The 24,341-nt window shown below is 36.6% G+C and overlaps 1 protein-coding gene and 1 long non-coding RNA gene across 5 annotated transcripts in view; one reads left to right on the forward strand and one right to left on the reverse strand.

Annotated features, from left to right (window-relative positions):
- Nucleotides 1-24,341, forward strand: part of Kcnt2 (potassium sodium-activated channel subfamily T member 2) — a 354,847-nt gene that overhangs the window by 37,602 nt on the left and 292,904 nt on the right. The window lies entirely within an intron of this gene.
- The window catches only part of LOC121821281 (uncharacterized), a 156,059-nt gene that overhangs the window by 31,041 nt on the left and 100,677 nt on the right, over nt 1-24,341 (reverse strand). The window contains exons 4-5 of one of the 3 annotated variants that reach the window (XR_013043310.1): nt 15,184-15,321; nt 9,252-9,889 (exon numbers count right to left, since the gene is read on the reverse strand). The exons of the other annotated variants lie outside the window; for them this stretch is intronic. This is a non-coding gene — a long non-coding RNA (uncharacterized LOC121821281). Of the gene's footprint in view, nt 1-9,251; nt 9,890-15,183; nt 15,322-24,341 lie in introns of those variants that run through there. 3 annotated transcript variants of the gene reach the window in all.

Here is a 24,341-nt window from a genome sequence, read left to right on the forward strand (position 1 = left end):
GAATGTATTCTAATGTACTATTAATTCTTACTGCCTCTCCATTGTTCTTAAGTTAGAATGACAGGAGGGGGAGCCTTGGCACAGAAGTCTTGCAAATGTCTACACATACGTGTTGAGTATTTTATCTTGACACTTAAAAGACATTGATGAAGCTAAAAAAGAAAGATACTTTATGTTTTTAAATTTCGATTTTTATTAATCATAGAAAAATAACAAAGACTTGGTCTTAAATCAGAGATGCAATGTATTTATAGTAACTCTACAGGTTGGATGGGCTTAATTTGAAATTAAATTGGATATTTCTCTTCAGAGCCTCTTGATACTTTTAAATATTTATTTATTTATTTATTTAGGTTTTTTTGAGACAGGGTTTCTCTGTGTAGTTTTGGTGCCTATCCTGGAACTTGCTCTGTAGACCAGGTTGGCCTTGAACTCACAGAGATCCGCCCGGCTCTGCCTCCCTGAGTGCTGGGATTAAAGGCATGCACCACCACTGTCCGGCTTAAAATTTTATTTTTAAGAGTGCAACTTTATTGTACATGGATGTGTTTCATAAAGAAATTTTATTCCACTACATCCTGTGCTTGGATTCTTAAAAAAAAAAAAATCTTATTTAGGAGACCAAAGTAGGGACTTATTTCTTTTAGAGAGACTATTCATAATTTAGCATTTTCTTTACTCACCCTGTTTTAGGTTTGTGCCTAGGGCTATTGTTTTGAGGTAGGAACTGGTTGTAGGGTGTTGAAAACTGAAATCCTTAGGAGAAGCTTTGGGTTTGAGCCTTTGCATTTTCTCCTGGCATCTACTTCTTGTTTACTAGCCAGAATATTTCCACTGAGGTGAGGCAGAACTGTGGCCTTCTCAAGCCATTGTTGTGAGCATCACATTAGAAAACGTCTTTGAAAGAAATTGTTTAAAAGTCCATTATAAATATATGGATTTCTGAGGATGGAGATGTGTTCCTAAATTAATATAAAATAAAACAGGAGATTCCATGGGTTGTTTTTTATAGACAGGACTCTTTTTATATGTATTCATCCTGCATGTTATAAAAGTATATGTGCAATTTAGATATTTTAATTTTTCCATAGAAAAAATTAAATATAAAGATAAGCCTTTATTTATTAGAAATCTTCATGGGTTCTGGAGAAGTAACTCAATGGTTACGTTGCTTGGTGCTTTTCGGAAGACCCTGGTTTGGCTCTCAGCCGCACATGACTGTCTAGTTACAGGAGACAGGGGACCTACCAGCCTCTCTGGCCTCTGCTCACATCCACATGTATACATAAAAATTAAAACATGAAATAAAATTTCAAAGAAATATTTATTTAAAAAAATCTAGGAGGAAAAGAAGAGAGAACCCTCCTATGTTTTCTTCAAGAGTCAGAGCCCCTAGAGTTTAAAAACTCTGAGATAAATTCTTCAGGCATTACTTAAGGAAGAATGATTTCATTCATTGGTGATACGTGTTTTCACTGCATTGCATGAATACAAGTGGGAACTGTGGGTAAAGAGATGAAACATAACCATCCCTTGCCCTTTCTAGTGGGACTAACATGTTTTACAACAACATGAATAAAATTACAAATGTTGTGACAAAAATTTGCACCTTAATAAGAAGCTTGTCAAATATTAATTGGAGGAAATAATAGGAATTGTCAAGGTCTTGTTCTTGATCTCTTAATTCTATATTACTGAATCAAGTCCTTCTTCGTTAGGCCCCACAAAGAAGACAGTTTTCAATAAAAATTAAACTTGGAAGCAGTAGGGTTCTGAACACAGTTTCTTGTTCAGCAAGGGCTCTTGTTGAACCACAACCCACGATAGGCAATCAGTTTTCCCTAAATTGGTCTTTAGAGTTAAAGCAAATTCTAATAGCATTTTTTGGCAAAGATTTTTGTTTTCCTTCCTTCCTTCCTTCCTTCCTTCCTTCCTTCCTTCCTTCCTTCCTTCCTTCCTTCCTTCCTTCCTTCCTTCCTTCCTTCCTAACTTCCTTCCTTCCTTCCTCCCTCCCTCCCTCCCTCCCTCCCTCCTTCCCTCCATCCCTCTCTCTCTTCCTCCTCCCTCCCTCTTTTCCTCCCTCCCTCCTTTCCTCCCTCCCTCCCTCCCTCATTCCTTCCTTTCTTTCTTTTGCCAACATTGATGACTTTATACTAACATTTATGTGGAATGAAAAGTCTTTGGGATAGCTGTTCTAGTTTCAAAAAGGAGCAAATATGGAGGACCAGTGTTTTGAATGTTAATCCTTACTGTGTAGTGGCCATCTTTAGTACAGTGTACTCTTGGAGGAGATAGATCCATTGCTCAGTGAGTTGCATAAGGAACTTAGAAATAAACCCATATTCACTGGTCTGGTTGATATTTAAGGAAGAATCAAAAGCACTCCAGTGGAGAAAGAATACACTTTTCAATAAATAGTGCTGGAACAATCAGATATCCATCATGAAAAATGAAACATAAGTCTCATAGTTTATATAAAACAACTCTAAATGGATTGTGGAGTTAAATAAAAAGTATAAACCAAAAAACATAAAATTATAAAAAAAATATAGAACTTAGAGCAGGCAGTTAGGATTCAGACCTAATTTAAAATGCCAGATACCTATAATGAATAAAAATGAAAAGTGATAAATGTCATCAAACTTAAAGCTTTTGCTTTGCAGAAGATCCTGAAATGAGTATAGAAAGACAGATTTTGCAGACCACATTTCACAATGATTTTTTTAATCTAGAATACATAAAGAAATTCCAAAATTCAACATTAAAAATTGAATGAAAATTTTAATCATTCAGTAGAATGATATACATAAATATTTGAACAAAAAGACATACAGTTTTCCATTCACAATAGCTTGAAACAAATCCAGGAGAAAGCATAACCAAGGAGGTGAAAGACCTCTGCAGTGAAAACTTTAAGACACCGAAAGAAGCAATTGAGGAAGACACTGGGTGATATAAATCCCTTCCATGGTAGAATTAATATTGTAAAAATAGCTATACTAGTAAAAGTAATCTACAGATTTACTATAACCCCTATCAAAGTTCCAACAACATTCTTCATAGAACTGGGAAGAACAATTCTGAATCCATATGGAAATACAAAGACAGACAATCATGGTGATCTTTTTTGAAAAAAAAAATGTTATTTTCATATATGGTTATGTTTGTGAGACTGCATGAGTTTATGTGCTCCACTGTGGGCAGGAGCCTACAGAAGTCAGCAGGCACCAGATCAGGTCATCGTGAGCTGCAGGTGCTCAGACCTGAACCCAGATCCTCAGCAAAAGGAATAAGTGAGCCGTCTCCCCAGCCCCAGTCAAAGAACGTTCTTGAAAATATCAAAATACTTGACCTCACAGTATACTACAGAGTCATGATGACAAAGATGACTACAGTGACGTAAATCCAGAGGTGTAGTTCAGTGGAACATAACAGAGGACACAGATGTAAATTGACAAAGCAATGGACGTCTATTTTTGGACAGTGTCACAGAGCATATGCTGGAATAAAGCCTATTACATAAATGGTTCTGACAAAACTGAATGCCCACCTGCAGAAGAATAGAATTAGAACAATAACTCGCACCCTTCGTGAAATACCGTTTCAAAGTGGATTAAATAACTAAATTTAAATTGTGGAGTGCTGAAATTGCTAAGTAAGCCATATTTAAAATGCTTAAAGATGTAGGTAGAAGTATGAATTTTCTGAATAGAACTCCATTAACTTGAGAAACAGCCCTAAGAATTGCCAAATGAGAATTTATTAAATTCAAAACTGTTTGCACCACACTGTGGATAGACAACCTTTAGAATGGGAGAAAAAAATTAATTGGAGATGAATATATTACAAAAATTAAACACTGAAATTAGTTAAAAACAACAACAAAAGGAAAGAAGGAAGGAAGGAAGGAAGGAAGGAAGGAAGGAAGGAAGGAAGGAAGGAAGGAAGGAAGGAAGGAGAAAAAGACTGCATCACACTGGGTTTCACAGTAAGGTTCATTAAATTTGTTAGTCATTTTCTTATGGTGTATTTAGAAATCAAGACTGCCTAGTGCTAGCTGAGTTTTTGAAAGACTTTTATTAATGTGCTTGAGTATTTTACCTGCATAAATATACAGGTACCACTAGAAAAGATAAGAAGAGCTCCTAGACGTGAAGTTCCTCATGGCAGCCATATGGGTGCTGTGAACTGAAACTGGGGCAGCAATTGCTCCTAGCCATCTCTGAATTAAAGAAAAATTCAGTGCTGTGTTCTGAAAAGCAAGAAAGAGTCTCCCTGTATCAAAAAACACCTAGAGATGGTGGTGGACGTGTCTGCTGATGACGTCTCTGAGGTGGCTCTTGTGATTGTTGGCCCCACATACCATTCATTCATTCCACAATGTTCTCTGCCTTCCATATCCTCCGTAAATTTAGTTCCTTTCCCCAGCAGCCTTTATTGAAAGCCTATATTTGCCTATCACAATGAATCACAGTGATCAATGAAATGAAACTGCTTTATAATAATAACATCTGCCCTGATAGAGACCATCTACATTCCACAGCAATTATGCCCTAGACACTGCCTCCCAGGGTGATGGGGATGAATGGGATTTAATGACAACATGGCTAAGGAGATATTTTTCTTCCTTAGAAGCTTCTTGTTCCCTACTCCGATTTACTACACAGCAGTCTTTTACTCTCTTTACCTTGTGGGAAATTAGATTAAGATATTGGTATCCCGTTTGTGTCTTGCTACCTGGATTCATCTTCTTTCCTTCCTGCTGGGGAGATCATCAGGTATTTTTGTGATCAGGTCAGCCTGATGATCTCCCCAGCAGGAGAACATTGTGCATGAACAGTGGAAGGCTCTGCCTCTCAATCAAAAACAGATCTTTTCTCAAAATGATCTGTGTCTACCTGGGGGAGAAATCCCAGTTCTCCATATATTCAGTTGTGAGGTTGACTGTGAACGTTTTTTATTTCGACTGGGGTGGGGGTTGAGTAAAATTTTCAAAATGGCACTTGTCTCTTAGTCATCATTTCAATCCTGCAAATTACCTACAGGCAGCTAATTCATAAAAAATAAAGATGTATTTAGCTTACAATTTTAGCTGTCCAACCTCCAAGGTTACCATGGAGGCCTGATTTCTGTGTCCCTTATTGAGGCTGGCAGATGACAGCAAATCAGGTTGGGGGAAAAAGTCACATAGTTCTAAACTGGTTGAGGTGGGTGAAAGGGAGCGGGGAGACAGAAGGTAGACGATAGATAGGGAGGGAAAAAGAGAGGGGAAGAAAGGAAGAACGGCTTTCTACGAAGTACTGTCTTCCCAATGCCCCACTCCTCTCCTCCCTGCTACTTGCCATTGGTCTCACCCAAGGGACAAAGCTTTCACAGCCATGCCCTTTCTTTTTACCATCAAGGGTGCTGTCACTCTCTACCCTTGCAAAGATAAAGATGAAAAGCCTATGAGGTTATGTAAGCCAAGGGAATAATTGGACACCTTTTTCCATGCTGTCGAAAGGTCACGCCCTAGGTTCTGCTTGGTTTTTAAAAATCTCCCTTAAGCAAGTTTTCACATCAGAACAATCAGGCTCATAATTTTAGCTTGGGTACACATGTCCACAAATAGATATATTATTTCCACTACTAAAATAAAATAATTGAATTTCCATTTTAAAAAAACTTAAAGCAAACATCCTAATTGTTTGTAAATATGCCTCATTCTCAGCTGAGCTGGACTTGTGACTTGAGATGAAAAACTAGCTTAAGTCAAATTTCTGTGTCCAAGGCTTTATTGAATTCCATCTTCCCGTCTTTCAGCTCGTGATATGTGAATATTAGGCCAATGTTACTGAATTGTGAGGTCTGCTATGAGAACAACCATAGAATCTTGAAATACCCCCACCCCCCAAATTAATAACTCTAGGGGAGCAATGAAGCCTCTCCCCCTCTTCTAGGGATCTGGGGTGGAAACTATGAGGGGGGGGAATATGCTCAGTCTTTTGATGCCTTGGTTGCCCCGTTCCTCTTGGGTTCTTGCTGAGATGGGTGGTTCAGGCCTTCTTCCTTCTTGGAGACCATGTGGACCCTAAGGCCCGCCATCCTGCAGCTATAACCAGATTTACTGCCATATCGGGGCGCGAGCTTGAGGAAGTGGCCATTGAGGGCGGTGCCAACCCAAGTGTCACAGGCAGAAGAACTGGTATCACCGTTCAAGTAACAGGACCATCTTTCCTCAGTATTGTCCTCTGATGCCTGCCTCAGCGCCTCTGATTATCATCATATTTGGATGCTCTCTCCAGGCGTAAAGTCAGATCAGCAGTGGAAGGCCATGGCAGTGGTCTTTCCATTCAGCTCTGGTGTAACCATGCCCACATCCTTGCCTTGAATATTATGGACAGTGCAGCAGTAACAGGGAGGTGTAGGTGCCTCTTTAACACAGTGACTCATTTCTCATGGATGTAGATCCAGTAGTGGGATGCCTGAATGGCATGACAATTTTACTTTTAATTGTTAAGAATGCTGTAAAGTGTTTTCTCTAAGTATGTGCTAATTTACATACTCACACACAGCATGAAAGGTTTTCTTTCCCCTCATGTTTTCTTCAGAACCAGCTGCCTTGTATTTAAGGCACACATAACTCAAGGGAAGAGATAACCTTACCTTAGTTTTGTATTTCATTGCCTTGTTTACTAGTGACACTGAGTACTGGTTACTTTTTACATAAATAGATGTCTTAAATTTCCTTGCTTAATGAAATTTCAGTGAAATATTCTTCCATGTAAGCAAAATTCTCCGTGTAGCTTGTGTCAACTTTATCATAGATTTTTCACCAATGTATCGCCAATTTAACCCCGAAAGTTGTTCATTTTTCCATAATCTTACTGGGCATATTTACCACACTGAAGGCTAGGTCCCATGCTCAACAGGAAAAGGCTGACACAAAAGTATTTGTTTGAACATTTTGTCTAATATTGCTTTGTTTAATATTATTATTATTATTATTTACCTTACTGGTCATTTGCTTGCATATTATGCTTTCTGATTTTCTATTTTTTTTTTTTTGGTGTGTGTGTGTGTGTCTGTTTTATTGTGTTTCTTTGTTTATTTGTTTGCCTGTTAGCTATATAAGAAGAGAGAAAGAGAAAGAAAGTGCATGGAGTTGGGAGGGTAGAGAGGTGGGAAGGTTTGGGGAGAAGTTTTATGGGGGAGGACCGTGATCAGAATATATTCTATGAAAATTTTTGAATAAAATTTTTATGTATTTTGTATTCCTTGTGCTTTTATTAAAGAAGACTTTACTAACTAGTCTGAATCTCATTTATTTTTGTCTCACATTTGAGATGTTTGTGGTTTTTATACACTGTACTTTGGAAATGTTTCTGTTCATGATGCATGTGTGGAGCATGTTATTTTTAAAAGTAAATTTATTTTGTTTATCTGAGTTGTATAACATAATGTTCTAGAGTATATAGAGACTATTCAGTGGTTACTTAATAGAAGCAGATTAACATATTTGAAATTTTGGTTACATTTTGTATTTGATAGTGATGATAAAGCCTGACTATTTAACAAAAATACTCAATAGAATTTTATTAACTTTGTGTTTCATGCTCCATGGCTAAATGTTCTCATTCTACATATTTCCTGTTTTTGCTCTTAGGGATATGTCTCCTTATTTAAATTTTCTTTTTTTTTTCTGACAACTGTGGTCAGTACCGTTCAATTCTTTCTGTGTTTGTGTTCTCTCCTCTGCCTGCCTGCATGCCACAATCTACACGTAACTGAGATCACATATTTCTCTGTGCCCATATTTCTTTTATCATAGACACTTCTTCATACAGTCACACTTTCCCAAAGGTGAAGATCACCTTTTTAAAGGCTGGATAATTTTCCATCCAGCAGAAATTTATAACATCTCACTCTGTACACACACACACACACACACACACACACCACATTTCCCCCATTCGTCTGTTGATGGACTATTAGATACTTTATATTTCTTGACTACTGTACATAGTGCTGTAATCAACACTGGAGTGTATTCATTTTTATGAGTGGTAAGTTCATGACCCTTGGGAATATAGTCAGAAAAGGGATTGCTAGTGTGTCTATTTCTAATTTATTATTATTATTATTATCATCATCATCATCATCATCATCATCGTCATCATTATTGTTTTTAGCAACCTCCTCCTTTCTGTTTCCTGCAATGGCTTTACTAATCTACATCCTCCTCTGCAGTATACAAAGGTCTCCTGTTCTATAAACTTTGCTCCACATATGCTCATTTTCTTTTGATAACAGACACTCTTCTGTAAGGGGATAATCACAAAATGGTTTCAACTTTTGCTTTACTAGTAGTTAGTGATGTGGAGTAGCTGACAACCATTTTTTTATGCCATATTCAGAAAAATCTTTAAGATCCTTTACCCATTTCTAAAACAGTTTTTGTCTTTCTCTTAGTTTTAAGAGGTCTTTAAAAATTTTGAATAATAATCACTTATCAAAAATGTGTTTTGCAATGTTTTTTCTCCATCACTAATCTATGTTTCCAACTTTGTTGTGTGAAAGGTTTCTGTTTGACAGGATCTCATTAACTTCTGCTCTTGTAGCTGAAGCTTCTAAGTGATACTGGAAAATCATTTCCAGTGTTGACCCTTCAATCTGTCTTTTTTTCTGTCATCTTAGGTCTCTGGTCTTGTATACACTTCAGGCTGATTTTCTTGTGTGCTGAAAGAACTGGGTCCATTTTTATTCCTTTGCCTACAGTTATCTAGTATCTCAGCACTGTTTGCTGAAGACCCTGTCCTTTCTTCATTTTTCCACCTTGGTCCCCTTGTTGGAAATTACAGGCCCATTGTTATCTGTATGCATTTCAGGACAGTCTATTCAGTGTTTAATAGGTATTTCTAGCAGCATTGGAGATCTTGGTCTTTGAATCTTTTCTGTGATCTGACCAATAGGAGTGAACATGGATTCTAGTTGCTGAAGTTTAAGTAGGAGCTACAATGCCGGGTCTGTTGTACTTCCTTCTGCATAAGTTGCCAATATTACTTCCTTGCTACCCCTTATGTTACTGAGCCTAATTGATTCACAGGCTGTTAAACTCCACAAGGAGTATGAAGTGCACTATTTTTTTTTGTTAAGAGTTGTAACAATACCTTGTTCATAAACAAATGTGTAAAACTTAGTTAAGATATGTAAAAACGGAGACTTATTCAAATTAAAAGGCAAATAGCTTTGTTTTAATATGGTGACCAAACAAAAGATAGATTTGTAGTTTTTAGTACAGTCACAACAATGTTTAAATATTTTTGATAAAAATAAATATAAAACTGTCATACTAATAGGAATAGTTTTTAAGTTATGAGTTTATTTTGCAAAGTACCACCAGACCCCAACTATTACAGTTCCTAGGAAATTATGCTGTTTGAAAATACTCTATTCAAAATAGACACGAATGAAAAAATAAAGTCCAGAAATAATAGCATGTTATTTTAAGACGTTAATGTCATCAGAAATAGTCAACTAATTTGAAATTTAGAAACAACCAATCATAACAAGCAAATCAAGCCAGAATTCTTGATTAAGAGGAGAAATGTGAAGCAAAAGTCATAGACAGTTTAGGGAGAGTAGAAGTCAGTGTGGATGTGAATGAAGGGAGGGCATGTCTAAGGACTACTGAGAATAACAGGAGCTTGAAACCGCTTTGAATCTGGCCTCATTCCTAATGTTGGATGGAAAAATCATCACTAGCAGATACATCAGTACATTCTGTTCTGCAGACTGTGAGTCCTTTGAACTCGGAGCTATGAATTTGATGTCCGTGTTCCAAGCAAATTACCTTTCTAGCAATCGCAAGCACTGCCTAACACGATGTTTGCTTCAATTATTTTGGAACCTGTAAGAAGGAAGAAAACAGTCCATTATGTAACAGAATGATGGCAGTTTATTTTGTGATAAATGTGGATAGAAATTAGTCCTGGGCATTAAGGACGAATTTAAAAGAGATGTTTAACTACGGTAGGAAGAAGTAGGTTTCAGTGTCTTTATTATTATTATTTATTTATTTATGCTGATCTAGTGACTTCTATGCTCCAGTGTTAGCACTGCTAAGAATTATGTGGAGAATTACGACCATACAAATTAAAATTTAAAGCTAAAGATACAGGGTGGTCATAAATGCATTGACTATCCTAGATGAAGCAAGGGTGTAGTACTTCGGAGTAGTTAAAGATGTAACTGCACCAGAAGCACTATTATCAATGCTCCTTAATTTCTTGTTAGCAGACAGCTGTGCAAGCTACATAAACCCTTTCCTAAGGTTCTCCACTCTCATTAAAAGTCCTTTGCTATGTCCAGCTCTTCCTCAACAGAAGTTCTCACTTTTCGTCTCAGAAATCAGATGCCATCACTGAGCAGAGCTCCCTAGAGGGTTTTGCATTGGCATTTTTAAAAAAAATAAGTGTTCGTGAAAGAACATGCTCCCATATCAATTATTCCTGACACCAGGTGGGAGATACTCTTGCAGGTTGTGAAACACATCTCAGCACCTCACTTTTTTGTACTTCTTGATTAGTTCCTTCTATTAATTGTCAGCCTGACATATACAAACAATAGAAATACCAAGAATTCATGAGGGATTTTGAAAAACATGAATATTAAAATTTTTGTGTGCATGTGTGTTTTTCTTTGGGTATGTATATATAGGGGTATGATTACAGGTGCCTGTGGAGGCCAGATGTGTCTGATCTGGAGTTACAGGAAGTTATGAGTCACCTAACATGGTGTCAGTAAGAACAATATATACTTTAAAACATTGAACTATGTAGCTGAAGTTTTCCTGTGTCCCACCTGGCCTGTGGTCAGGACAAATTTCTCTCATCAGCCAGTCCTGCAGCTGCTTGGACCCAAGTAAACATACAGATGCTTATATTAATTAAAACTGTTTGGCCTAATGACTCAGGTTTCTTGCTAGTTAGATCTTACATCTTAAATTAACCCATTTCTATAAATCTATACCTTGCCACATGGCTTGTGGCTTACCAGTACTTTCACATCTTGCTTCCTCTGTGTCTGGCTGACTCAGCCTTCCTGTTCCCAGAATTCTCTCTCTTTGTCCTGCCTATACTTCCTGCCTGGCTACTGACCAATCAGCACTTTATTTATTAACCATTCAGAGCAACACATTCACAGCATACAGAGTGATCTCCACAGCAGAACCACCTCTTGAGACCCTCATAAAGGGATTTAAAAGCAATGTTATCATACTGTTGTTGAACTTTGAGGAAAGGATATTTGAGTTTTACTCTTGTAAGGAGACTTCCAAGAAATTCTATTGCCAAGAAGCTAGTCCAGGTACAGACAGGGTGGCATCTAAAAATAAGGTATGCTCAGTAAGTGGTGTAGTGTAGAAGAGTTCAGTTTTAATACATTAACACTCAAAAGGAAGAGACTGTGGCTGTGATATAGAGTGAACTACTGTGTGATTTCCTATTCTATACCAATAAACACGTATTCAAATTTATGCTTAATATTCAACAAATGAAGCTTTTCACTATGAGTTTGTGGATTAATACTTTTTCACCAGATATTATATAATCCTTGTGTTTATTTATTATTATACCTTTTTATGTTTTTTTCACAGAAGCCATATGCAGTCATCTTACAAAATATCATTTTACAAAACATCACTCCAAACAATTATGCAATTGAACTCTGACACTATTTTTCCTTACTTTGAAAAAGCACTCATTAATAGTACAAAATGTTAAACCTCATAGTCTATTCATGTGCATTCTAGATTTTTCTCATATATAGTACCTATATTGGCTTAGTATCCCTAAGAGGCATTTATTTGCCATTCTTAGCCATGCTAATGCTATATAATTCCCTACTTAACTCTAAAGAGAGGCACTCGGCATAGCTTTGTGTCAGTTGACAGTTTCATGGGAAAATATAAAATCAGTCTACAATTGTGATAGTGCACATACATTGTTTATAAAAATCTCTCTTGTACAGTTTGACTCCAATTACCTTTGTCTCCCCTTTCATTCTTTTTTTTTATAGCCTGTTGTAGTATGTCTCCCAAACATTTATTTGATCAATCCTGTTCATAGACACCATATCCCTGTCTTAATGATTGACTTTATTATGCTACGTTTAAAGTAGTTGTATAGTATTTCCCCACTTAATCACTGTGATCACACAGGACACAGTCTAGATTCCCTAAGTTAACATTCAATGGCAAATAATTCTGATGCGGTTTACTTATAAAATCATGGAAGCTGCTGTAGTCTTAAACTAGATGAATTATTACTTTATTTCCTTTAATTTAAATTTAATTTTATTATTTTTATGGGTGTTTTGCATACATGTACATCTGTGAACCACATATATGTCTGATGCTCTCAGAGGCCAAAACATTGTAAATGGAATTAGAAATGGTTATTGCCTCCCATGAGGATGCTGAGAATCGAACCTGGGTTCTCTGGAAAAGAAACCAGACCTTATTCACTGAGGCATCTCTCTTTCTGTTTTTGATTTTCCCCCAAGCAGATTTCCCACCTGCAGCGCATTTTGCATTGTTTAAATAGTTTCCTGATTTGATCTATATCTTTTAACCTCAATCAATGTCTGCTGATTCTTTTCTTAAGGATAGTGTTTACATTGACAATAAGTGTGTGCACATGTGCGTGTGTGCATGCATACGTGCATGCATGAGAGAGAGAGAGAGAGAGAGAGAGAGAGAGAGAGAGAGAGAGAGAGAGAGAGAGAGAGAGAGAGAGAGATATTTAGGTCAGTGTGTGCACTGATGGACAAGGCCAGAGTTCAATGTCAGGTGCCTTTCTTGATTTCTCCCCACTTTTTTTTTTTTACCAGGCAAAATCTCTCACTGAAACAAGATTGCTTTGATCTGGCTAGGGTGGTTTGCCAGTGGGCTCCAGGGATCCACCTAAGACTATTTGCTCAAGCTCCTCAGCAATAGGCTTGCCAGCATGGAGTCATGTCTGGCCTTTTTGTAGGCTGTGGGGTTCCAGACTCAGATCTTAATGCATGCACAGCAGTTATTTTCCTGAATGAGGCATATCTCTAGCATTTTGCCTGGCATTTTAAACTTGATATGGCATCTTCTAGATTCATCCATTTTGTGAGCAATGACAAGATGTCGTTGACTTCAAGTCTGAATAGTATGCAGTTGTTTATAAGTACCATATTCTCTTCATCCATCCACCTACTGATGATCACCTAGGTTGATTCCACCATTTGACATTGAAATTCTGATGACATTGAAATTCTATCTTTTCATCATGCTAAACTCAGTTCTTTCAGCCATCTGCCCAGTGGAGGGCTTATCAGATCATATAACCCTTCGATTTGACATTTTGAGGAATTTCCATGCTTATTTTCAAAGTCACAGTAACAGTTTGTGTTGCTGAAAACATTGCTTTGGAATTCCTTTTTCGCCATAGCATCACTGACTCTTGTAATTTTGTCCATCGAGCTAGTGTCATGGATTGTCACCTTCGTGTGTGTTTCCTTGATAAATAATGCTGGTCATTTGTGTGATTTCTCCTGAGAACAGTGTGATTAGGCCATTTTCCTCTACTCAGTCTGTCTTCTTACTAGAGAGTCTCTTAAACATTTTGGACAGCTCCTTATAGATGTACAGTGTGCAAATATTTTGTCCTATTTCTAGGCTATCTGTTCACTTTTACTCTGTTAATGGTTTTCTAGTCTGTGCAATGGTTTATTTGAAATCCTTTCATCTAGTTTTATTTTGTTCTGTGTGTTTTGGAATCCTGTTTTTTTTTTTTTTCTTTAACAAGATAACAAACAGTGTCAGGAAGTTTTCCTCTCTGTTCCCTTGTAGAAGTATAACAATTCTAGATATTTTATTTAAAATTTTAATTCTTTGAGTTTATTTGGTATACAATGTGGACTGGAATGGGATGAGATTCAATTGATTTTTCTGTATTTGGATGTGAATTGTTTTAATAACATTTACTGAAGAGGCTGCGCTTGGTTAAAAAAAATCAATGAAATATTAACACATTGATCTGTTTCTAGGCTACCTATTCTGGGCCATTAGTCTTTGCTTAAATGTTCATATTGTGCTCTTTTGACTAATATAGACTTGCAGTATTTAGAATGTATTAAAGTGTTTTTTGTTTTGTTTTTTACTTTTTATGTACAAAGACTAGCATAATCTATTTTGCTGGGTAGATTGTCTTCAACAATCTATTAAAGAAAGGTCATTTTTCCAACATAATAAAGATGACAGAAACACCACCAGCACATGCTAAGCCTGTATTTCCAAACCAGACACAGTAGAGTGAGAACCCTGGTAAGACTTCTGTGGGTGATTCTACTAGAGCTGCTGGTGTGACCCTTCTTATCATCTGTGGCCAACAAGGGAAAAGAAGTGAGCTAGTACACACATTCATTCTTAAAAGGTTTTCCTATTGTATGTGTTAGTGTCAGGAAGTGTGTGACATTTTAAACTTTTGTCCTTTTTTTTTGTTTGGTCAAAAATGATTAAAATATGTGGAGTGGTTTTTTTTTTTTTGTTGTTGTTTTTTTTTTTAGCTCCACACCAATTTCAGAGCCTTTTTCTCTTTCAATAAATATCAGCATTGCAATTTTTTATGGTTACTGCATTGAATCTATAGAGTGCTTTGTGTAGCGTGGATATAATACTTTAGCAATGTCAATTCCTTCAAACTATAAGATGATAACTTTCCATTCCTTTGTATCTTCTTCTATCTTCTTTAGTTTCATTAATATTTTATAACTTACAGTGCAAATTTCCTTCACATTTTTTGTTTATTTCCATTTTTAGCAGCTATTATAAATGGGATTTTAAAAGTCTCCTTTCAGGGTGCATAAGAAAACTTTTTTTTTACTGATGGGTATGGGTTGAAGAGACATTAGTATCATATAAGAAAGGACTTTCTGGCAGTTAACCTTGACTGTTCGTTAAATACAAGGCTGAATAATTGCAAATAAAATAATGCCTTAAAGTCCCCACTGCCAAAAAAAAAATCCCTTTTAGAAATTCTACTGATTTTTGCATGTTGATATTTTCATCTTACCAGGTTACTGACTTATTTGTTCGTTTTTTAATTTCTTGGTGGAATATTTAGGAAGTTCTATTTAGACAATCAGACCATCCATCCACATGGTAAAATTTACCTCTTTTTTTCCTTTTATGGGTGCTTTTCTCTTATTTTTTCTCTCATTTGTCAGGTTCCTTTTGGTAGGTCTTCCAGGGGTCTGTTGAGTAGATGAGCTAGGATACCCTTCTTTTTCTTTTGGTTTCTTTACTCCTTTCTAGAAAGTAAAATGGGAAACCATGACAACCTCTCATTTGTGGAAAACTGCTGTCACAAAATGAATGGAAGTGAGTATCTCTGCTACCCCTGTGACAAAATTGAAGCCAGTTCATGCCTAAGGGCAAGCAGCACCTTCTAGGTCACCAAATGACATGCCTTTCTGGGAGCCAGGAACCTGCTTTCTGCTCCCTAGTCTGCCTTTGCTAGTCCATTGTAGAAAAGAGAGACTTGTGCTTACTTTTATTGACATGGGAACTTGGTGATAGGGATTGTGAATGAGGCACATGTTCGTTTGCACTATGGCTTAGTCTAGATTGAATTGCTGTGGAAATGAATCTGGAGACATCAGTTCAATCATAGCTGCTTGAATGTCAGCAGAGTGAAAATGTTACTTCTGCATTTTAGAGTGCTAGTGTTATTCTATCTTTATGGTGAGTGATGAGAAAGCAATTTTAGGAAATGGTTCAGGGACTTACATAATATAGGAAATTATCTGTTAGTTGCAATTTGGAAAGGCATTTTTGTTGATAATAAATCGTTCTATTTTGCACACACTGCTGACCCTTAAGTTATGAATTCAGGTTCTTGATATGCTGTATATGAAATGTTCATGCTCTTTAACATGATCTCTGGAGACAATGAAGAACATTTTACATCTTAGGGTGTTTGTGCACAGTTATAATTTTATTGTATTAATGGGAGTATAATGGGGTAACTTTCAACTTCTCTTACTGTGTAGAGAATTTTAGCTGTGGGTTTGTTTGATATAGCTGCATTGAGCTTTATTGATTCAATCCTATTCATTTTTGAGAGTTTTGCTTGAAAGAATGCTGGATTATGTCATAGTTTGCCCACATGCATTGCATTGATCATATGGTTTTTGCCTTTCATTCTTTGGATGTGGTGTATCACATTTATTCATTGCTACATATTGAACCATCCTTGCTTTACAGGGATAAAGCTAACTGGACCACCATGTTTACATGTCCATTTAATATGCTGTTTAGTTTGATTCACTAGTATTTTGTTGGTGATCTACAATTTGTCAAGGGTACCTACTTTTGGTTTTCTTGTAATAAACTACTACTTTATGTGGCTTTAGTGTCAAGGTCACACTGATCTTTCAAAATGAATTTAAAAGGTGCATTAGACACCCTGTTTTTTTAGAAGAATGAAATCAATAGGATAGATGTGCATTATACGGAGGCATTTGTTACACTTAATTACACAAAGGGACTGGGTAGTCTAACAGGGGCTGTCTGTTGTAATTTAAACGGGGCAAGGAGTCGTGCCATACAACAAGGCTCACATAGAAGGTTTATTGGGGGAAGGGCAGAGACTGGTTCCTGGGAGATCAGGAGAGCAAAGAAAAAGAGTCCAGGCCTGTCTTTTATAGGGGAAAGTAGAGAATGTATACAGGAGATGCTCTTAGTGTCTGCAGTTGAGGACATATCCTGTCAGGACCCAAAGGGCAGACCAGTACAGATGCCTAAATGCTAACACCATCTGCTTGCTAAAAAGACAGAATCAAGTAAGTGCTCTGTACACAAAGTTGGGTGCCTCAGTTTCCCAATCTATCAGTGAAGGTCTGGAGATCCATAGAGAATTACTGGTATTGTGTTCATTCTGGAAAGCTGAGAAGCTGGCATTTGAGGTAAGTGGAGGATGGTAGCAGTGTTGATAGATCTCCCTCCTATTCCCTGGGGAGAAGCTAAGGAGAGACTGTGAACCCTGCTGCTTGCTCTGACCTTTGCATGTCTGGGCTGCCCTTTGAAGGTGCTGACCGACCATTTTGCAAGAATGTCATCCCCTTTAGTTAATCCTCTGAAAACCTCCTTGAAGATATGTCCAGAGGTGTGTCTTCTAGTTGCTCCTAACTGCCCTGCCCCTCTGCCGTACCAAATCGACAATGAAAAAGAATCATAACAGAAGTATTCTTCCCAATGACAAAGACAGTGCTCATTCCCTTGAAGTGATTACAGGTTAGGATAGCAACTCACATAGATGATTTCATCAACACAGTCATTCCCAACATTGTTGAGATATATAATTATATTAAAGCGAGCAAAATGACAGTGAATCCAGTTCCTAGGGAATCTGATGCTCTCTTCTGGACTCCAAGACACACACACACACACACACACACACACACACACACACACACACACACACACACACACACATAATATAAAAGTTATTAATCCAGGTGCACAACACAAGCAATCTACCAAGATATTACAATGATAGAGTTGAATCTTGAAATTTTATAAGCCAAACACACATTATGACAATGTTTTCAAGAAAGAATAATTGTTCCTCAAATTGGAACATTTTGTTGCACTATTTGTCACAACTGTTTAACTCTAACTGCCTGGTAGTTATGGTGACTAGGTATGTTAGTTGATTGGGTTTACTAAGAGGATACAAACTTCTCATAATAAGCTTATCATCACTCTTATGGGCCATTTTACCAAATGAAACAGATTTTCACTGAGTTAAAACTACCTCTTACAGAAACTGAGAGATGTGGACATTATCTCCTTTGATGTGTGTATTTCAAAGAGATGGCCCCTGGGTACTTTAGAAAGATGTAGCTAGATCATAGCCTGAGAAAAGCCTGCCTAGCTTTGCAAAGGATATGTATACATTTTAATTAATGAGTAGTTTTCAATTACAAACGAATAATGTACACACACACACACACACACACACACACACACACACACACACACACCAAAAAAGGAAAGGGGAATCATTTTCTTTATTTTCAGCATGGAGAATTAAGACTTCAGTTTTAATCTGTAATTTTTATTTCAACATCAAAACCCTTTTACTGTTCTCCAGCCTTGCTAAGAAGCTGAGGTTTTAAGGGTGGACGCTACAATTCTCTCGTTCACTGTGATCTGTATTCTCTCGCATGTTTTTAGCCGCAGTTTACACTGTGCTGCGTTAGCACAACAGGCATACTTTGTGCTCCGCTTCGCTCTGTCCTTCCTGCCCTCTTCAGCTAAGTTAGACTGTCTCATCCTTCCGTGTCCGCCCTATCACTCCCTTCATATTAATGTTTCCTCCACTGGCTTTTAAGAAAGATGAGCTATCTGGTGATTTCACCATTGACTCCCATGGGCATCAGGCATACCTGTGATGTAGACATGGTGCCAAAATATATAAAATAAACAAATCTTTAAAAACTGAACATGAAACCTGAATTATTCACAAACACAAAAGAACATATAATTAAATGTTAATTTATGTGGACGGAAAATAGTTTTTAAAAACCAAGAAAAAATTAACTTTAGAACTAGTGTCTTTAAGAAAAAAAACAAGAGCCGGGCGTGGTGGCGCACGCCTTTAATCCCAGCACTTGGGAGGCAGAGGCAGGCGGATCTTTGTGAGTTCGAGGCCAGCCTGGGCTACCAAGTGAGCTCCAGGAAAGGCGCAAAGCTACACAGAGAAACCCTGTCTCGAAAAAACCAAAAAAAAAAAAAAAAAAGAAAAAAAACAAAACAACAAAAATGCTACACTACAATGATTTAATGGTGGTACTATAAAACAGTAATTATTTTGTAGAAAAAAATTAAATGGAGAATCCAAAAGAGATAAAATGTAAATTCTATTCACAGAAAAAATAAACCAGTTATAAATTAAGAAATGCACTTAAAATGATCTGCCAGATCTAGCGGTGCATATTAACAGCTGTACTGCTCTGTATGAAGGAGCCTGTGCTGGAACAGGTTCCTTACTTTGTTAACAGATACATTTGTACAACCCTTTGCAAAGTGATTTGTTAATATTTTTTCAAGGGTCGTGCTATGTTTATATGCTTTGAGCAAGCAAATTGACTTTTAGGAGTCAACACTAAAGGTGAAGCAGAAACTCAAGGAGTATGGCTTGTTACACAAAATTATTGATAATAGTGAAAAACTGGAAATGATCTACATATTCAATATTGTAGGCATGGCTTATTAACTTAACATCTACATATATACTCTAGGTAAATTGTTGTACAGGCATAAAATGGTTTAAGTAACATAGGAAATATGATCTTTGTGTTCTCATTATTCCTAGATTACTTATAACTTTATACATTAATTTTAGAAAGCATTCCACCTACTCATTGTAGCTGACGTTAAGTCTAAGATTATTGAAGGCCTTGGTGTTCTTGTCGAGATGTATAAGTGATCATTAAACAATCTCCTTTTTATATGAGGTAATATTAATAATAATATTGCCAGTTTCATTATCATCTGGTCAACTGTTAATGTTTATCTCATTGGAAAAAAATATTTAGGCATCTGTTTTGTTATCCACAATTTGTATCTATCAAACAGGTGCGTCTCTTAAGTTGTCACTTGCTCTTTTTCAAAAGCACTATGCATAAACCCATTAGACAGAATTAAAGATTATAACAAAATGTTATACACAGTAAAAGGAAATTATAATCTTATACATCTGAATTAGTGTGTATTTTCCAGTTTTATTATATTTGCAAATACTGTAAAAAGTGAAATTCAGCTCTTAAAAATTATAAATCTTAACTGTGTAAAAGGGAAGCCAACCTAAGAGAAAAATCAACAGCCTCTTTATTGCATCATTTAAGTGTGTGTGTGTGCATGTGTTTGCACATATGTGTTAAACCTTGGCTTACAGCCCATTTGGTTTGGGTACTTTTCCTGACACATTTTTCAGTAGGTTACCAAAGACATTAAAGATTCTGGTAGGTTATATATTACTTGGCTTTTGGCATTGGTTGTGAAAATATTTTCCTTTCTATTTTGTTACAAGCCCCCAAAGCAAAACACAATAAAACAAGTCTGCTACGTACCTTCTATAAAACAAACAAATAAACAAGCAAAAAACAATAGATGAAAATGAAATAGAGTACAAACAAAAATAAACAAAAATTTTCAATACTTGTGTGTGTTCCAGATTTTTGGAAGTTATGATATTATTTTATTTTGTCTTCATTTAAATTGCTTTGAAGAAAATTTCACATTTAGCCTTTTAATTCTACTTGAATTAAATGAATTGAGTATGGATATTTTATTATGATCTATGCAGATTTCACACACAATTCCTCAGCAGTGGTTAAGATGGTACTTGCTTCAAGAAACTCATTAAATTATGTCATTTTTAGTTAGACATGACTGTCAACCCCTCACACTCATATAATATGATATTCTACCTAAAATGCTTTCTTTTGAAGTGTAGGAAGGACATCATCCACTTTGTCACGATGCACTTCTGTTATGTTTTTGTAAGAGCAGTGAAGAAAGAGAATCAATAGATCCCCTTATCTCTTCTTAGTAATTTAGAAAGACATTTTGATGTCTTGATAATTTGATAAAGAAGTTAACTTTATTGAGACTAAATAATGCATCATAAAAGAGTGAATATGCTTTCATCTGATAATTGTAAATAACTGAAGAGTTGATCATTGGTTTTCTTGATCAAGTAGATTGATTATCTGATCTTATTCACAGATAGGTTATCAAAGTTCTTTTTTATTTCTCTTTTCAAGTCATCTTTTGCTTCTTACATCATTTTCGGTGAGGTTAAATAGGCATGTGGAAAGCAAAGTAAAACTACCTTAATTAATAAAAGTGCTGTGTATGCTGGGCCAGATGGAAATTCTTCTTTTTATCTCACTGTTCTTTTTGTCTATGTAGTGATCAGTCATATAATCTTTGTATGAAAAGAACATCCCCAGGGACCATGGAAAATTGCATCTTGACAATTAATTAAGGCCAAGTTGCAGTGCTTACAAGGATTGTTGTATTTCTCAAGAGATGACATGAGATGATATTTCCTGTTTTCAAAAAAAATTGTCATTCTCAATTATGATAAAGTCCAAATATTATTAGAATTTTTGTAGAAATAAGATTTTATTCCATTTCTGCATTTGTTAAATAGGAGTGCCTTAACATTTATGAATCATTGTGCAGATGCTTAGGAAAAGGAAGAAACTCATAATTTTAGGAATTAAATTACCAGCCATTCTTCTTTTTAAAATGTAATATACAGTGAGCATAATTATCTAGGTCATTGAAGACTATTATTTTGGAATTAGAGTTCCATCTCTGTGTTTCCAACTGGCAGTAATGTTGACCCTTATATTTTTCCTATTCATGCTACTTACACTTACTAAAAAGGGTAGTGTTGTGTAGGTATCCATGCAGTGACTTGGTAGGGCATATAAGAAAGTCTGTAGTTTTACTAAGAGTTTGAAGTTTGTTGTATTTATAAGTATTCTGGCATGTCACTAAATTACCTTATTTTTACACAATGGGCAGCTTCCTATTATATTCTAAACGTCTCAAAAATAAATCCCACACATCATTGTGACTTACTCAGTTAAGCAGGGCACATAGAAAAGTGAATGTTTAATAGTTGAGCTGCCGGTCAATTTCTAAGCTCCTCAGGGAAATGATTGCCATGTTTATTCAGCTCGTGGTAGCATCATTCTCTGTTGGTCATGATTCAGAGCACATTAGGAAGGTAAAGTTCTGCCAAGGAAATGCACAGAAGAAACATTGTTCCATGTTTATGCTGGACCTCACTCTAATGAGCTGGGCTTCCTGTCACCTGCCCCTGCCTGTGAAAGCTGCAAGTCTCTATTCATAAATGACTTAGCATCTTTGTAAGCAGCAGAAGAAGGAAACAGCTTGTGAGAGTATTCATGTTTTAACTTGGTGTCATGCTACTTTATGAGTCCCTGGCACACAAAATCTAAGTCACCACAGTTTCAGCAACATAGTACAATAATCTAAAGGGCCTTTCATAACCCCAATTCTCATTAGAAACCCACTTCTTTTACAGCATCCTTAAAATCCTTATACTGTCCGACCACATACTGGTTCTCCCATTCTACCTCTCTGTCATTGTTACACCAATAGTCCCAAATTTAACACAAACTGAAATAAAATTAGATCTCTTTGTGCGGTGTTTTCGCATTACGATATGATAAAAGTGAAAACACAAAAAGTTATGGATTCATGGGAGAATCAAGAATCTCTGTGCATTTGAGCATCTGTTACTCCCCATTAGCCTCTACACAGTAGGCATTTAGGAGGTGAACGTTTTCCTGATGAAGTAGAGGCCAACCTGGGGCTCTGGCCTTCTCCTCTTTGGAGAAGTGCTGTGAAGTCATCCACCATGGACTTACGTGAGTGCATGGCAGTGTGAAATTTTGTGGCTACTTGGGTTTATCATCAGTCCTAAGTATGTGAACATGACATTTTTTTTTTAGGTATAGAGAAAATATCTTTTAGGAACATCATCATTCCCCCTGATGTAACCTTGAGACTTTCCATGGGCTTCTCATGTCTCCTCTTGTTTGCTTTCTACACATAGCATCTCCTCTTGCTCCTCCCAAGGTCCTCACGGCCTTTGGTTCAACAAGCTGAAGCATCTGCCTGGAGGGAGCAGGCTCCCATGATAACAAGGCAGAAAGGGAATAGAAGTGAGAAACAGAGCTTGTTCAGTTTCCTGGTGTCTGCCTGCTGATTTATTTTAGAACCTCTCTGACTGATCTGTGCTTATTTTTAAGCTTGCATGCACGAGTAAAATATAAATGTGTCTATGCTTAAGATCCTAGATGGTGTCCTATATGTTAATGCCAGGGATAATAGACTGAAGAAAGACTAGAGGGGGGCATTTCTTTGACTTTGATATTCATTTCTTATGATAGAACATACTTATATATAATGGAAAATTCCTCATTTTCTTCTGACAGTGATCAGAAAAATGTTCTGTTTTTAAAATAAACCATCTTCATTCTGTGTATTTTCTTACACATGATACTTGAAGCAAAACAGTTAAGAGAAATGTAGACAATCTAAACGTTTGATTTTTTCCAAATAATTTTGCCAGGATCTTTTTAATTTTTTCTCCTTTCACTCCTGCTGAGAAAGTGCATACATTTGGAATTCAGAGCATTTCAGCACTGAGTGTATCATCTTTCCTGTAAGCTGGTAATGAGCATATGGGAGTGAGGCTGAACGGAAGACAAGCTGTTGATTTCTATTGAATACTCAAAAATATAAGGTATATATATTTTTAAAAAATTTGCTATCCAGTGATGAGCTGAAATGCAACAAAATTTGGGCACACAAATTTAAAATCATCCTGATGTGTGGATTAAAGGAAATTTTTTAAAAAAGTAGCATTGCAACAATTTTGTTCATCATTTAGACAGTTACAGTTTCAAGAAAGGGAATTAGGAACCACAAAGGAACCCAGATCTCCCCCAATAGCAGCAAGAGAAGGACCGTCAGACCTTTCATGATGCCATCCATGTTTTTGCTAGCTTTTGCTTTGTTATTTTTGGAATCAGATAATTGGGCATAACATATTTAGAGCTCTGAACCTCTAAGAAAGACTTTTGAACATATATAGAAACTAGCGATGTTAAGTGATTTTAAAGGAGATGCTTACATTTTTCTTGTGTCTGTTGAGAAAGTGGTCTTGGAGAAATTGATGTACTTCTTTAAAGGATGGGTGGGAATTGAGAAACCCATTTTATTTCCACTTTTATGACATGGGGAATGAGAGATATCTCACACTGCTGGATCCTGTTCTCTTCGTGAATCAGTTAGACTGCATGGGAAGGCTGCCTCTAGTTTGGGGTAGTCTGGTTAGAACAAGGCCTTGTGAAGTTGGCCTTAGAGTATTTGTCAAAACCATGCTGCCTTTTTTTTTAGGATCCTGATCCCTTCCACCTGTTTCTAATTTAGGTCTCTAGCCTTAGGGACAACGGGGAATTCCAAAATGTCTCTGGATAAGGAATTCACATGGCTCTTTGTAACATCACCGTGGTTATCTGCTGAAGCCTACAGTAGGACTCTGTTCACAGAGTCTGCTGATGTCACCTTTCAGGAAGTGCTTCAACAAGACCCGGCTGGCAGTTCAGAAATACTGCTCTATTGTTTTAGTAAATTGATAGGGTTTTAGAAAGAGTTAATACACATCAGAAATAGTTCTGGGTGGTATTACTTGTTTGTGATACAATGTGTTGAT

The sequence above is a fragment of the Peromyscus maniculatus genome, chromosome 11 (genome assembly GCF_049852395.1).
Source record: "Peromyscus maniculatus bairdii isolate BWxNUB_F1_BW_parent chromosome 11, HU_Pman_BW_mat_3.1, whole genome shotgun sequence".
Lineage (NCBI taxonomy): Eukaryota > Metazoa > Chordata > Mammalia > Rodentia > Cricetidae > Peromyscus > Peromyscus maniculatus.